The 12,088-nt window shown below is 37.0% G+C and overlaps 1 long non-coding RNA gene across 1 annotated transcript in view; it reads left to right on the top strand.

The window, feature by feature from the left end:
* Positions 1-4,885, top strand: part of LOC146511691 (uncharacterized) — a 206,650-nt gene extending 201,765 nt beyond the window's left edge. The window contains exon 2 of the long non-coding RNA XR_014876106.1: positions 4,770-4,885. This is a non-coding gene — a long non-coding RNA (uncharacterized LOC146511691). The remainder of the gene's footprint in view (positions 1-4,769) is intronic.
* The last annotated feature ends 7,203 nt before the right edge of the window (positions 4,886-12,088 follow it).

Genomic DNA, 12,088 nt, shown 5'->3' with positions numbered 1-12,088 from the left:
TTTTCGATTCATGCGTTAGTCAGTTTGCAAAACAGACATAATAAACAAATTAAAAGAAACATATCCACACCCACATGTCAGAATGACTTTCTAAATAGATCTGTTCTAATGTGTGCTAGTTTTCAGAGTGCAATTGCAGGAATTTCCACCAAATAAACAAGGGGACATCTGAGTGTTTTGTGGGATATTGTGCAATGATTTTGTGATTTTGCTGGTCTATCCCAATCGAGACCAAATTGTGCTTTGTGTGATCCATGACACTAAAATAAGTTTGACACCTGGTATAAAGCAGTGGGGAAAAAATGGACAATACATTTTAATTTTGTGTGTTATAACATTTGAAAATCAGAAACACAGTGGGAATAGTCTATGTTGTTCTAAATCTCCAACAGGTGAACTGCATTGTTCACAAAACCTCAGCAAGCCAACCCCTGTCATGGAGAGGCTGCCTCCGTCTCACCAGTTTTTGTGCTGTTAACAATACACGCTCTATCCTGATGCAATACATCCTCCAGTAAATTGGTAACAATTTCACAGAAATTTTTCAGCAAAAAAAAAATATTGTTGAGACAATAACACTGCTTTGCCATGGGAATTGAAAGATAATTGTATGAGCCTGTGGCATTGCTGTTTCATAAGCTTCACGCTCCATTTCTGATTCCCACCAGAAAGATGTTTCTTTTTCTTCCTTTGCACATATTTATTTCTGGCTCTTAATTTTAGTCTCTATTTATGTATATCTTAAATCACATGTTCTTCTCTGTCCTTGCAGAATGGAAATAGGCACTGTTGTTATCTCTGGGACAGAAATAAAAACAATGCACATATTTGCTATTAAGTGCATAAAAACATCTTCAAGAAGGGCAGTCTGAAAAGAGAGGGCACAGCAAAGCTCCAACAAGCTGTTGAATAAATACATTAATTAAGGGGGGAATTACGTGCTTGGGGCTTGAGTTGGCTTGCTTTCAAGTGCCAGGGGTCCTCATAAATATACATTTAAAAGACATGTGGCAAGATCAAGAAGTAACCTCTTAACAATGAACTTTTGTATCATCGACTCTGCGCGGAACACCTAGCACACACTAGCCTTGTTAAGAAAACCAACAGTTTATTTAATATTAATAAATGTAAATGAATTCTTTGTTTATTTGAGTTGGGAACTCTCCCAAGTCGTGGGACACAGTCTATTTGATTTCAAGTCTCATGATGCAGACAGAAATATCAAATGCCAGGGGTCCCTTGACAGTACAGACCTATCCCACTTTTGTCACACAACCACATGGGATTTCCACCGCTACTGATGTTCTATTGCCAACATCCCTTTACAGGCAAACTGCTGCCATGACAACTGTTTTTATATGTACTCTATATTGCGCTGGAGAAAAAAGGAGCAAAAATTAAGAGGAGAAACATCGCTTAACAAGATTGCTAAAGTATGACACTTGACCAGGCAGCATTAATGAATAGGTCCCCAAAGTACACCAGAGGTCTTTTCTACATTAACTGTATTGAGACAAATTTTGTGATGTATAACTTTTCTCAACAAAAGTGACACATTTTACCCTGGTTTGAATTTTATTTTAAATACAGATTCCTTCAATAAATTGGTCCACTACTGCATGATATTCTTGATGGACAGCTCTGAGTTGACCACAATGACATAGAGGTGAATATGTTTTTGTTTGGTTTATCTAATTGTAATTTATACAACTATTGTTTTATTAATTTATTTAATGTTTTAGTCATTTTTAGAACCTTTTAAGTAAGTTTTTATTACATAAATGGCAACCAACAATCTTAATATGCTTAAATAGATGGTTAAACTTGTTTGGACAACTCTTTCGCCTTCAGGAGATTGAAATGATGGGTCAGTGATGGGTACAGTCCATCTGTTTCGAGGTTTGGTGTGCTGCGCATTCAGAGATTCTCTTCTGGCTTTTTGAGTTACCTTTCATTCCTATCAGCTTGAAGCAGTCTGGTCATTCTCCTCTGACCTCAGACATCAACAACCCACAGAACTGCTGCTCACTATATATTTTCTCTCTTGGACCATTCTCTGCAAACCCCTAGAGATGGTGGTGTGCGAAAATTCTAGTAGATCAGCAGCTTCGAAAATACTTAGAACAGACCAAAGTAGCTGAAATCACCTTTCATCTCCATTTTGATCCATTTAAACTTCAGCTGGTCTGCATAACTAAGCACACTCAGTTGCTGCCTTCTGATTGGCTGGTTAGAAGCAATTGAACAGGTTTTAATAACAAAGTGGCCGGTGAGTGCTCAAAGCTAAAAATGGAATATCAGTCTGGACATTGTACTTGATGATCATGATTTTCATTAAGACAAAGTTAAATTTTAACAGTGGTCACAGACGCCTGCTTCATAGACCTGGAATAAGTAAATGCACTTAAATAGGATTTTAAACTGCAAGAGACTGAATGTACAGGGGAATTAAAGCAGTTGTTGTTTTTAGTTTAGTATTATTTTAGAAACAGTACAAATTATAACTCCTACCCAGATATGCAGAGTATACTGAGTGCATGTAGCTTTTTCGCATAAAATCATCCATAATAATGCATAAATGAATGCATTTGAGTTTGTATACTTTTTGAAGCAACATGTTAAATATTTAAGCTCCTCCAGGCATGTTTAATTGTTTAAACTGTACTGCAAGTTGAACTAAGTTCAGCCAATGTCAAACCAACTTTACTGCAAGAATGGAACTAACACTGCAAATAAAGACATTGAAGTATACAAGGTGATGGTTCTTTTTTATATTCCTTGTAGACAACTCCCCCTACCCCCCCAACCCCCTTTATTTCTATGCAACAGTCTGCCTTTGCACATGGTGGCTTTCCAATGTCTAACCCTATGCCCAGGTGTTTCCTCAAACCCCCATCTGTTCCCTCTGTGCTTGAAAGCCTCATCATGGAACTGCTGCCCTTACGCAGCACGCATCGGTATGGCAAATGCACGGCAAAACAGCAAGCGATTTCCAATTTATGACAATGTGAAACCTCGACACTATTTGTAAACATTATAGGTGAAAATTATTTTTACATTAATTGGAAATGAGCGCGAAAAAACAAGCTCACATCCTGCTGATTTTATTCTCAGTTACATTAACTGAACGGCTGTGGCACTGCATTCACTAACCAGTTTTATTGGTTGGTGTTAAAATGACATTCTGTGTGATGAAAGTACTTATGTATAATAAAGAAATCAAAGCCTGAAATAACAAAAAACACGCGTTTGATGGCAGGTTTCTCTAATAATTTTAGGGAAACATTACAATTCCGCATGTCTTTGTGATCATCGGCGGAACTGTCAAGGTCAGAACTGAGCAGTACTGACATCGCTAATTTAAAATAGAAAATTGCAATTCAATTTGCACTAATTTACTAACTGATCTGCCAATGTCAACAGCGGCGCACATGGGGTGGCTCATTTCATTGGCTCTCTGCAGCACATTATTTTTGTCTTCTCTCTTCACAGATCAAGGGTACAGATGACTTTTGTCAGCCATCAGATGCTGTGTGGCAGATGTCACAGCATTTATTGTCACCATGATTTATTGGTTTAGAATGACCACAGCCACGGGGAAGAACACATCAAAAAGGCCAGGCGCTGGTGTAGGGGAGCTGCTGAATGCCAACTCCTCCACCAACTTTTATCCCTTTCCTCTTAGGACTGCACATTTTGCTTCTGGTTATTGTTTGGCCATCTGTTGTATTTCCAGCCTCTTTGACTACACCGCTAAGCAAACATAGAGCCTGTGCCAAATTCTGTCACCTTCCTCTTGCCCCACTAATTCAACACTCCTGTGTCTCTTCAGTTAGATCAAGCGTCGATTTAGCTGAGATAATGTAATGGCAGGTTTCGTTTTTTTCTAATTTTTTTTGCCTTTAATTTGTTCCTTTTGCTACATGTACACAGCACAATACCACAACAAAGATTTTTTTTAATGAGTGTGAATATAATTCATATTAATGATTCAAAGAAATTTAAAACAATGTTCTTTCAATATACACATTCTTATTTATGCTATTAAACCATCAAAACGTGTCTTACCTTCATACTGTTCTTTTCATGTTTGGAGCTGTGAGATGTATTGCATGATTTTGGCCACAGTGTTTCTGATGAATTCAGCCAAGTGATTGGAGATGCTTCCCTTGTGGCTTCTGTGGCTCCTTTTATCAAGTGAGTTTTATTGCCTGAGTGTAATCATTTGGATCAAACACTGTAAATCAAAGATGGACAGTGGATGTAACGAGCAGCTGAAAACCTTGGCTTTTGCTTAGGGCTGCTCAATTAATCGAATTTTAATCACGATTACGATCTGGGCTTTCAACGATCATTAAAAATGACTGAGCCGATTATTAGCCCCTCCCTTGTGCTTTACTCTCACGCTGCTCCGTGTGGCAAATCGAGCGCACCTCTCTGCATTTTGAACACGTGTCACAACAATTAAGAGCAGCGGTCCTCAACCTTTTTTGCGCCACGGACCGGTTTATGCCCGACAATATTTTCATGGACCGGCCTTTAAGGTGTCGCGGATAAATACAACAAAATAAAACTAGTACCGGTACCGAAAGAAAGAAAATGTATTCATAAAACACGTGAAAAGACCAAGGAAAACTGAGTAAACGATAAAAACGATAACAAAATAACGCTGAAAACCGATAAAAACCCTGAAAACTATACATTTCACACCTGAGCCTCAACTCTCGTGGCCTGGTACCAAACCACTCACGGACCGGTACCGGTCCGAGGCCCGGGGGTTGGGGACCGCTGATTAAGAGGACCCGAGGGAAGCTCGGAAAGCTAAGCAGAAGTTATTTGGAGAGGAGAGTGACTGCCGTTGGTTGAAAAGAGAGGTAAAAAAACATCAGTGGTGTGGAAACATTATGGGTTCGCGGAGTCAGACGTGGATCAAGTAGACACAGTGTGTAAACTTTGCTACAGTGTCGTAGCTGCACCACAGAGCAACACTGCAAAGTTCACTAAACATAGATGTTTACATTTTTCATTTATTTTTCATATTGCAAACATTTGCACTGTTATCAGTATTTGCACACTATTTTCTATTATTTTTGACAATCTTTAAAGTCATTATTCAATACATTGTTATTGTTAAATAAACATCGTCAAATAATTGAGATCTCAATTTCAGTGAAAATAATCGTGATTATCATTTTTGCCATAATCGAGCAGCCCTACTTTTGCTCCATTGTGATTATCATCTTAGGGGGTTTTTGGAGCTTGATTAGAAAATTGCATCTATAGACTGCATCTGAAACAACTGCATGCTAATTAGTGGTAATTAACAAACAAAGAAAACACAGGTTACAGAGACAAAAATCTTTGGGCACATCTGTGTTAGCTTCATGGCTTCACTTTTCAGCTTTGGAGGTTCTCACCATACATTTTGTTAAAATAAAAACAAATGTTGTAAAGTAGGAATTTTCTGGATGATATGAAATAAAAGAATAAAAAAATCTCCTGAAGGCGAAAGAGTTGTCCAAACAATAAAAAAAATGCATCAGTTTTCAGCAAGTCAAATTATTCAAAGATTTTTCCTCAATGAGAAATATGTTTTCAAAAGATCTAAGGAATGTTTCCAGCACTTTCAAGAATCTATGCATTTTGTGAAGGTAGCTGTGAAGACAAAAGTGGGTCCAACATGATACTAGCAACATGTACCTTATAAAGTGTCCAATATGTACAAAGATAAAAAATAATAATAATAATAACTAGAGATGGACCGATCCGATATTACGTATCGGTATCGGTCTGATACTGACCTAAATTACTGGATCGGATATCAGAGAGAAATAAAAAATGTAATCCGATCCATTAAATATCAGAAAAGCACCTCACAAAACTTGTGACACTGCGTAACTCGGTTCATAACCGTAGCACGTCGGAGCAGTATGCGTCATGTGATAGAGCCGCTGTGTGTATTTGTAGCCTCACTACCAAACCGGCATTTCATCTCCGACAAAGTGATCCCAGAGAGAAGTAAAGCAAGTATGTAAGTTCATCTCTGAATGTTTGTAAAGCATTCCCATGTTAAGCTTAACAACCGATATATAGAGCAACTGCCTTTCTCTCTCTCTCTCTTCTTGCTGCTACTTCAATCGTGAAACTGCTGAATGATCAGCTGATCGGCTTTTCTGTTGCGAGTCCGTCTCTCTTGTTTGTTTTTGGCCCACTTTGCACCAGAAAGAGGAAACCAGCGGCTGAACAACAGCAGCACTATTAAGCTTGATAAGCTGTTGTTAGAATTTATTTAATATTACTTTCTAGACCAGGATCTTTTTCTACGTAGCTGATGGCTGGTAACTGTGCAGAGGCGGATCTAGCAAAGTTTAGCCAGGGGGGCCGATAGGGCATTAACAGGGAAAAGGGGGCACAAAGACATACTTTTCTTTCTTATTCTCATTTAAAATGTCTAGCTTTTAATAAATAATTATCTGAATCTTACACCCAAAGTTTTAATCTTGTGTAAAATATATAGAAGTCCATTACTGTATATAGTAACTGTTAAGTCTAATATACCCTAGTAAGCTATAGTACTTTTTCCTTTGGGAAGATACCATCTGTGCAGTCTGCAATTCTGTAGAAGAAAGAAGTTGAATCTATTTAATTATTCTTGAAAAATAATTGATTTCTGTGCATTTTTTTATCCACACTGCATCAAATTAAAGTTGATTACATTGATTAAGCATCATGAGGTGGAGGGTGGTTCCCTATTTTTTTTGCTGGGAGTTTGCAACCCTATTAGTTAGGTTGCTTAATATTTCTGCTCTTTAAAATACCAGAATAGGGAGGATGGAGTAGGTTTAAGTTTATTAGATTGATCAGTTTTGCTGAACTATGAAATATTTTGTTGTATTTTTTGCATACAGGTATAACAGAATAGCTTTAGTGTTGTTGTTTATTTAAAGTTGAGTATAAACTTATACAAAATGCAGCAAAATATAAAAAAAAAAGTTTTATTGATTAAAAAACACACTATATCGGATTCATATCGGTATCTGCAGATATCAAAATTTATGATATCGGTATCGGACATAAAAAAGTGGTATCGTGCCATCTTTAATAATAACACTGATATTGAATATGCAGTACAAACAGAAAGCTTTTGCCGAAAAATAGTTTTTAAAAGTTTAAAAAATATTGGCAACACAAAACTTTAACGTCTACAAGAAAAACCTTGGAATATGGTGAATACACAAGAACGATTTAGCTAAGAACAGAACAAATGTTCTTTTGTCCTCGATCATTCCTATTTTAAATTCATGCTCCAAATGCACTTGAGGTCTAAGCTAAAAACCCAGTAATATCCAGAAAGAATGAAATGAATATGAACAAAGCTTCTATTTAAAATTGTTATCTAGCCGAGCTCCACCAGCAAAATAGTTTGCTGAGGCATTCACCACAAATGTGGAACAAAGCTTTCAAATGCCTCCCAGCAAATGTTATTAACAGTAAAATTCACTTTAACAAATTGTACAAATGCCTTCCTGCCATTTACAGTATGTCTGCTTAATGAATTATGATAGTAAAGCATTCCACTGATGTTTCACCTTCAAGGCTGACCTTGTGACAGCTATTCTCTGCTGATGCTTGCCAGAGATAAAAGCTATGAGCCCTTCTCACCCCCCATGCCAAGGACACACGCATCATCGCTTTACTGGCCTATCTGCCCAGGTGATGCATGGCTCCTATAGCAGTCAGTCTGAGGCAGTATTTATAACAAACTATGTGAGGCAGCAACCAACTCATCACCGTCGAGACCTCAGAATCCTTGGTCTCTCAAGGCACCCGCATAGGTTTTGTTATATGCTGTGAGTATAAATTTTTTGGTGCTATGGAAAAGCAAATGAGATGTCAAAGGAGAACGAATGTCTGACATTTTAAAGATAATTCGTTTTGCTTAAACCATGTTTACTTAATTCTGTCATGCATTATTAATCTGTGTTGGTGTCGAAAGACAAATTTCAGATTTCAAAAACTCACTGGAGTTCGGATTTAGACCGAGAGAGTTATATCGTTAGAGCTGTTTTGTTTTGAGAATAATTTAAACGAACAGAGGGATGATTTCCTCTGAACCTGCCGAATTTAAATTTAAGAAGAAAGTGAGACAAAATCTACACTCCAGTGTCAGCAAAGGACATCTTGTGACTGGTGGGGAAGTGAAAAGCAAAGAACAGTCAATGCTTGAAATTCATTAGGTATCAGTGGGAGACAAAGCACTGACAGGTGTTTATGCAAATCATCAGTGAAAGGATTCTTCTCCCCAACGGGGAAAACAGCAGTCTCAGAATAATGTGAGGCATGTGAAAGTAAATCATAATCCACTTGTGAAGTTATGAGCGCAATATAAGCCTTACAATGTGTTGCGTTAGAGACACAGTTGTAGATAATAATCAATGAATAGTTATTATATGCTATCCTTTGTTGTTGATGGCTTTTTTATGATGACATCTTTTGTAATTTGGTCATTTTGCAAACATACTGTGTTACATTTTGGACACACTGCTGCATATTCGTTGCAGTTTCATACAAATCGTTTCTTTCTTTCAGTGCACTTGAGTGGATCGCGGTGACTTTTAGGGCAAATGGAGATGATGAAAAACTCAGAAGAACAGGCCTACACCTTGGTTTAAAAAAAGTAGTAAAATATGTTTAACCGGACAAAAATTACTTCCCTCGATGGAAAGCCACTGATCCACATCCACATGTTTACGAAGAATGAAACTAGACGTACAGAAATCACAGCAATATAGTAGTCGCACTGTTAGACAGAATATTTTGCTGCATTAAAAGAGCCAGCTCAATCTAATAAGCTAAACTGAACACCAGCATACTGCTATCAGCCAAGATGGGATTAATTTATCATTAAAGGTGTCCCTATCCATAATCATGCAGACTTTAAGCTTTAATAATATAAATAAAAGTTATTCAAAATAACCAACTAAACCACCTTCAAGGTATTTTATCAGGAAAGGGGGGATTTTTAGTTGTTATTACCATACATCAGCTCCTTTGTGCGCTGTAGTTTTTGGCACTTTTACCTTTCAGTTTCAGCACATATTCTATGAAATTGAAAATAAATAAAGTAGCATCATTGTGGTGAATATGCAATCAATGGCTAATAGGAAATGTTATTATTGTATATGAGTCATATTCTTGGGATAAGCAAAGATTTAACACTTCACAAATTCTCATATTTTTTTTTATTCCTGTTTGATTAAATTAATGTTGAAGTCATTCATTTTGATTCTTTCTAGATTGGATGTGATTTTAAAAGAAGATTACACAATAAACTGGGATAAATATAATGGAAACTGCAATGTGTAACTTACTGCTGAAATTGTGTGACTCTACACCTCCAAGATGCGGTCTGATTACAGGAAAAAAAAAATCAATTTCACCGAGGTCTGTCTTTTTCTTTGCTTTTTTTTTTTTTTTGCCCACACCTTAACCAAAATCCATTTGCCACAACCAATTCTTCCCCTAGAATTGACCACATATCTGCCAGTACTAACTCAAGGGTTGATTAATTATGTATTATGTATGTACCTGACATACTGGACCAACAGCTTTTGACTACTACTCCGGCACTCTCACCAAGCTTCTTCAACTGAAACAGGAAGTCCTGGTTCCCCCCAAAATGGCAAGATGATTAAACTTTAATTATTGATGTGATGTGAATTCAAATGTATCCGTTACAATGCAATGTGTGAAATCAAAGCATGTCGAGCAGTCAGCGCGTCCAGTCCCAGCGCTCATTGTACGGCGGTGTTATACAGCATGGACCTTCTCCCTTCACACAAGACCTTTGGCTGAATACAGACACCAGCTTGCAGAGAGCACCCAGATATGACAACAGCCAAATGTTTTGGCCTGCAATCAAATTACTCACAAAATTAACATTAATTAGCAACTACTGATATGACCTGCCCCCGGCAACATTTGTCATTTTTACTACTAAATCTTCCAGCCACACCAGTGTTAAAAATTAGAAGCTGCTACTACTAGCTAATGTTTTAAACGCTGCTCTTGGATTTTGGTCTTCTTTGTAATAAGAGCTAATAGCAATTGATTAAATCATGTCTGGACTGGCCCCTGATAAGGATTGTGAGGATCTGGTCACTATATCTCTGTCAGCATCTGTCTTACCAAGAGAGAGAGAAAAAAAAACAGCATCAGATGTCCAATAACAACATGTTTATGTCCCAATGTCAAAGCTTTCTAGAGACCATGGAAATTATGACTGTTCAAGATGAGGCAGTAGGTAGAAGGTCAACGAGGACCATCAATGGCAGGCTTTCACAAAGAAGACTGTAATTTTCTCATGTTGCCTACTGAAACAGGAGAAATGCCGCTGTAAAGGTTAGAAAATTAAATAATAATCAATAAATAATCATCACATCACAACACTTTCCTAACCTTTAACACATAATAATGTTTATTCAGGCCTAAATCTAACATGTAACCTAAATGTAGAATTAACATTTCGTTTCTATTCGTGACATCAAATCAAAAATATTGAGACATATTAGTCTTGATGAATTAATGATGATATAAAAATTAAGAATTTCTGTGACTGGAAATTCTTCACATTGCAGTTATATATGACTTTAAAGATCCAGCAACAAGATATTAGGTTGAGACTTGCTATTTTAATTGTTTCTCACTTTCATCTGCTTCTGTATTATCTAGGTTATTTCTCATAGTGACATCAATTAACACACAGTCTGATAAATATTCAAAGTTCTTTTCATATCCTGTCATGGGAGAAGAAAATGGAGACAGTGCACAAGTTTTACATGTTATTAATGACTCATTTACTTTGATCACAAGCTGTCATTACACTGTTTGTTTCTTTTATTTTGTGCCATTCAACATCTGCCAAGAGACTGTAAAAAATCTGATAACGTTTAGGGGGGGGGGGAATAGTTACCCAACTGTGAACTGTTAAGTTTGGTAAGTGGCTGATATGCACAAGGCTAAAAATGATTATGATTCCTTATTTGATTTATGAAAGGCTTAATGACATTGTCTACATTAATGCTTCTACGTCTGTCACCCCCCCTGCTGCTCTGCAGACTTTGGAACAATGCATACTTTTTTGGCTTGTTTATATAACTTGTCTATAGGGGGCAAGTAGTTAATGCTGAGTCCTTGATATTCTAGTGGAGTTTGAGTTATGCGTGCACAGCATATCCTTGCAAGTCACCCTAATGAATACTTGCTCCATTTCAGTTATTGTAACCTGGGCAACATAGCCTTAAAATACAGATATTGACGTGTTGTTTACCAACAAAAGAGCTACATGCCTGACAACAGCAATCTATAAATGTCTTGGAAATCTGTAACAAGGATCTGGCATCAGAGCCTTCTTTAACAAGAGTCTAGTCTATCTGCATGTTTCCATTTAATACCTCACACTACATGAGGTACAATACTACTGTATTTAAAAAAATAAATCAATTAAAAAACAGTGTAAACTCTAACTTGATTATGTACAGACTATATAGAAACCCCCAAAGGGTTAATTTAGGGTTAGTTTAATCCTACATTTTATATAAACAATGTTTATATGGCAAGCACTATGTCGCATGTTATTAATTGAGCTTTAAACGCGCTAAAAGATAAATTCAATTATCTTTAGACTGAGCCAGAATTGCAAAATTCCCATGATTCCATTAAATATAATTAGTTTTAAGTACAAAACTTACAATGTTCACAAGTGCTCAGTGTGTCCCCCCCTCGGATGCATATGTCCAAACAAGTCAACCCATTCCATGCTTTGCGAGCATATCTGGAGTCACTCCAGCCACTCCTGTTGTATTGCTACCCACTGGCAACCATGTGAAACTCACAAATCTCTCTTTCTAACAGCATGCGCTTCAGTTGTTACCAGCGAACAGCTGCAGAATTAAAGTGCTTTGAATCTGGATGATTCTTTTTGATAAACCCTTTAGTCGGCTAAGCTAACCAGCTTGCTATAACCTTATATATAGTTGATATAATAGTGTAACATGAGATCTACTTCAGTAAGAAAGCTTCTTTTAGA

This window comes from Neolamprologus multifasciatus, chromosome 9 (assembly GCF_963576455.1).
Source record: "Neolamprologus multifasciatus chromosome 9, fNeoMul1.2, whole genome shotgun sequence".
Classification (NCBI taxonomy): domain Eukaryota; kingdom Metazoa; phylum Chordata; class Actinopteri; order Cichliformes; family Cichlidae; genus Neolamprologus; species Neolamprologus multifasciatus.
The sequence above is the reverse complement of the archived record's forward strand: the minus strand, read 5'-3'. Positions and strand labels throughout refer to the sequence as shown.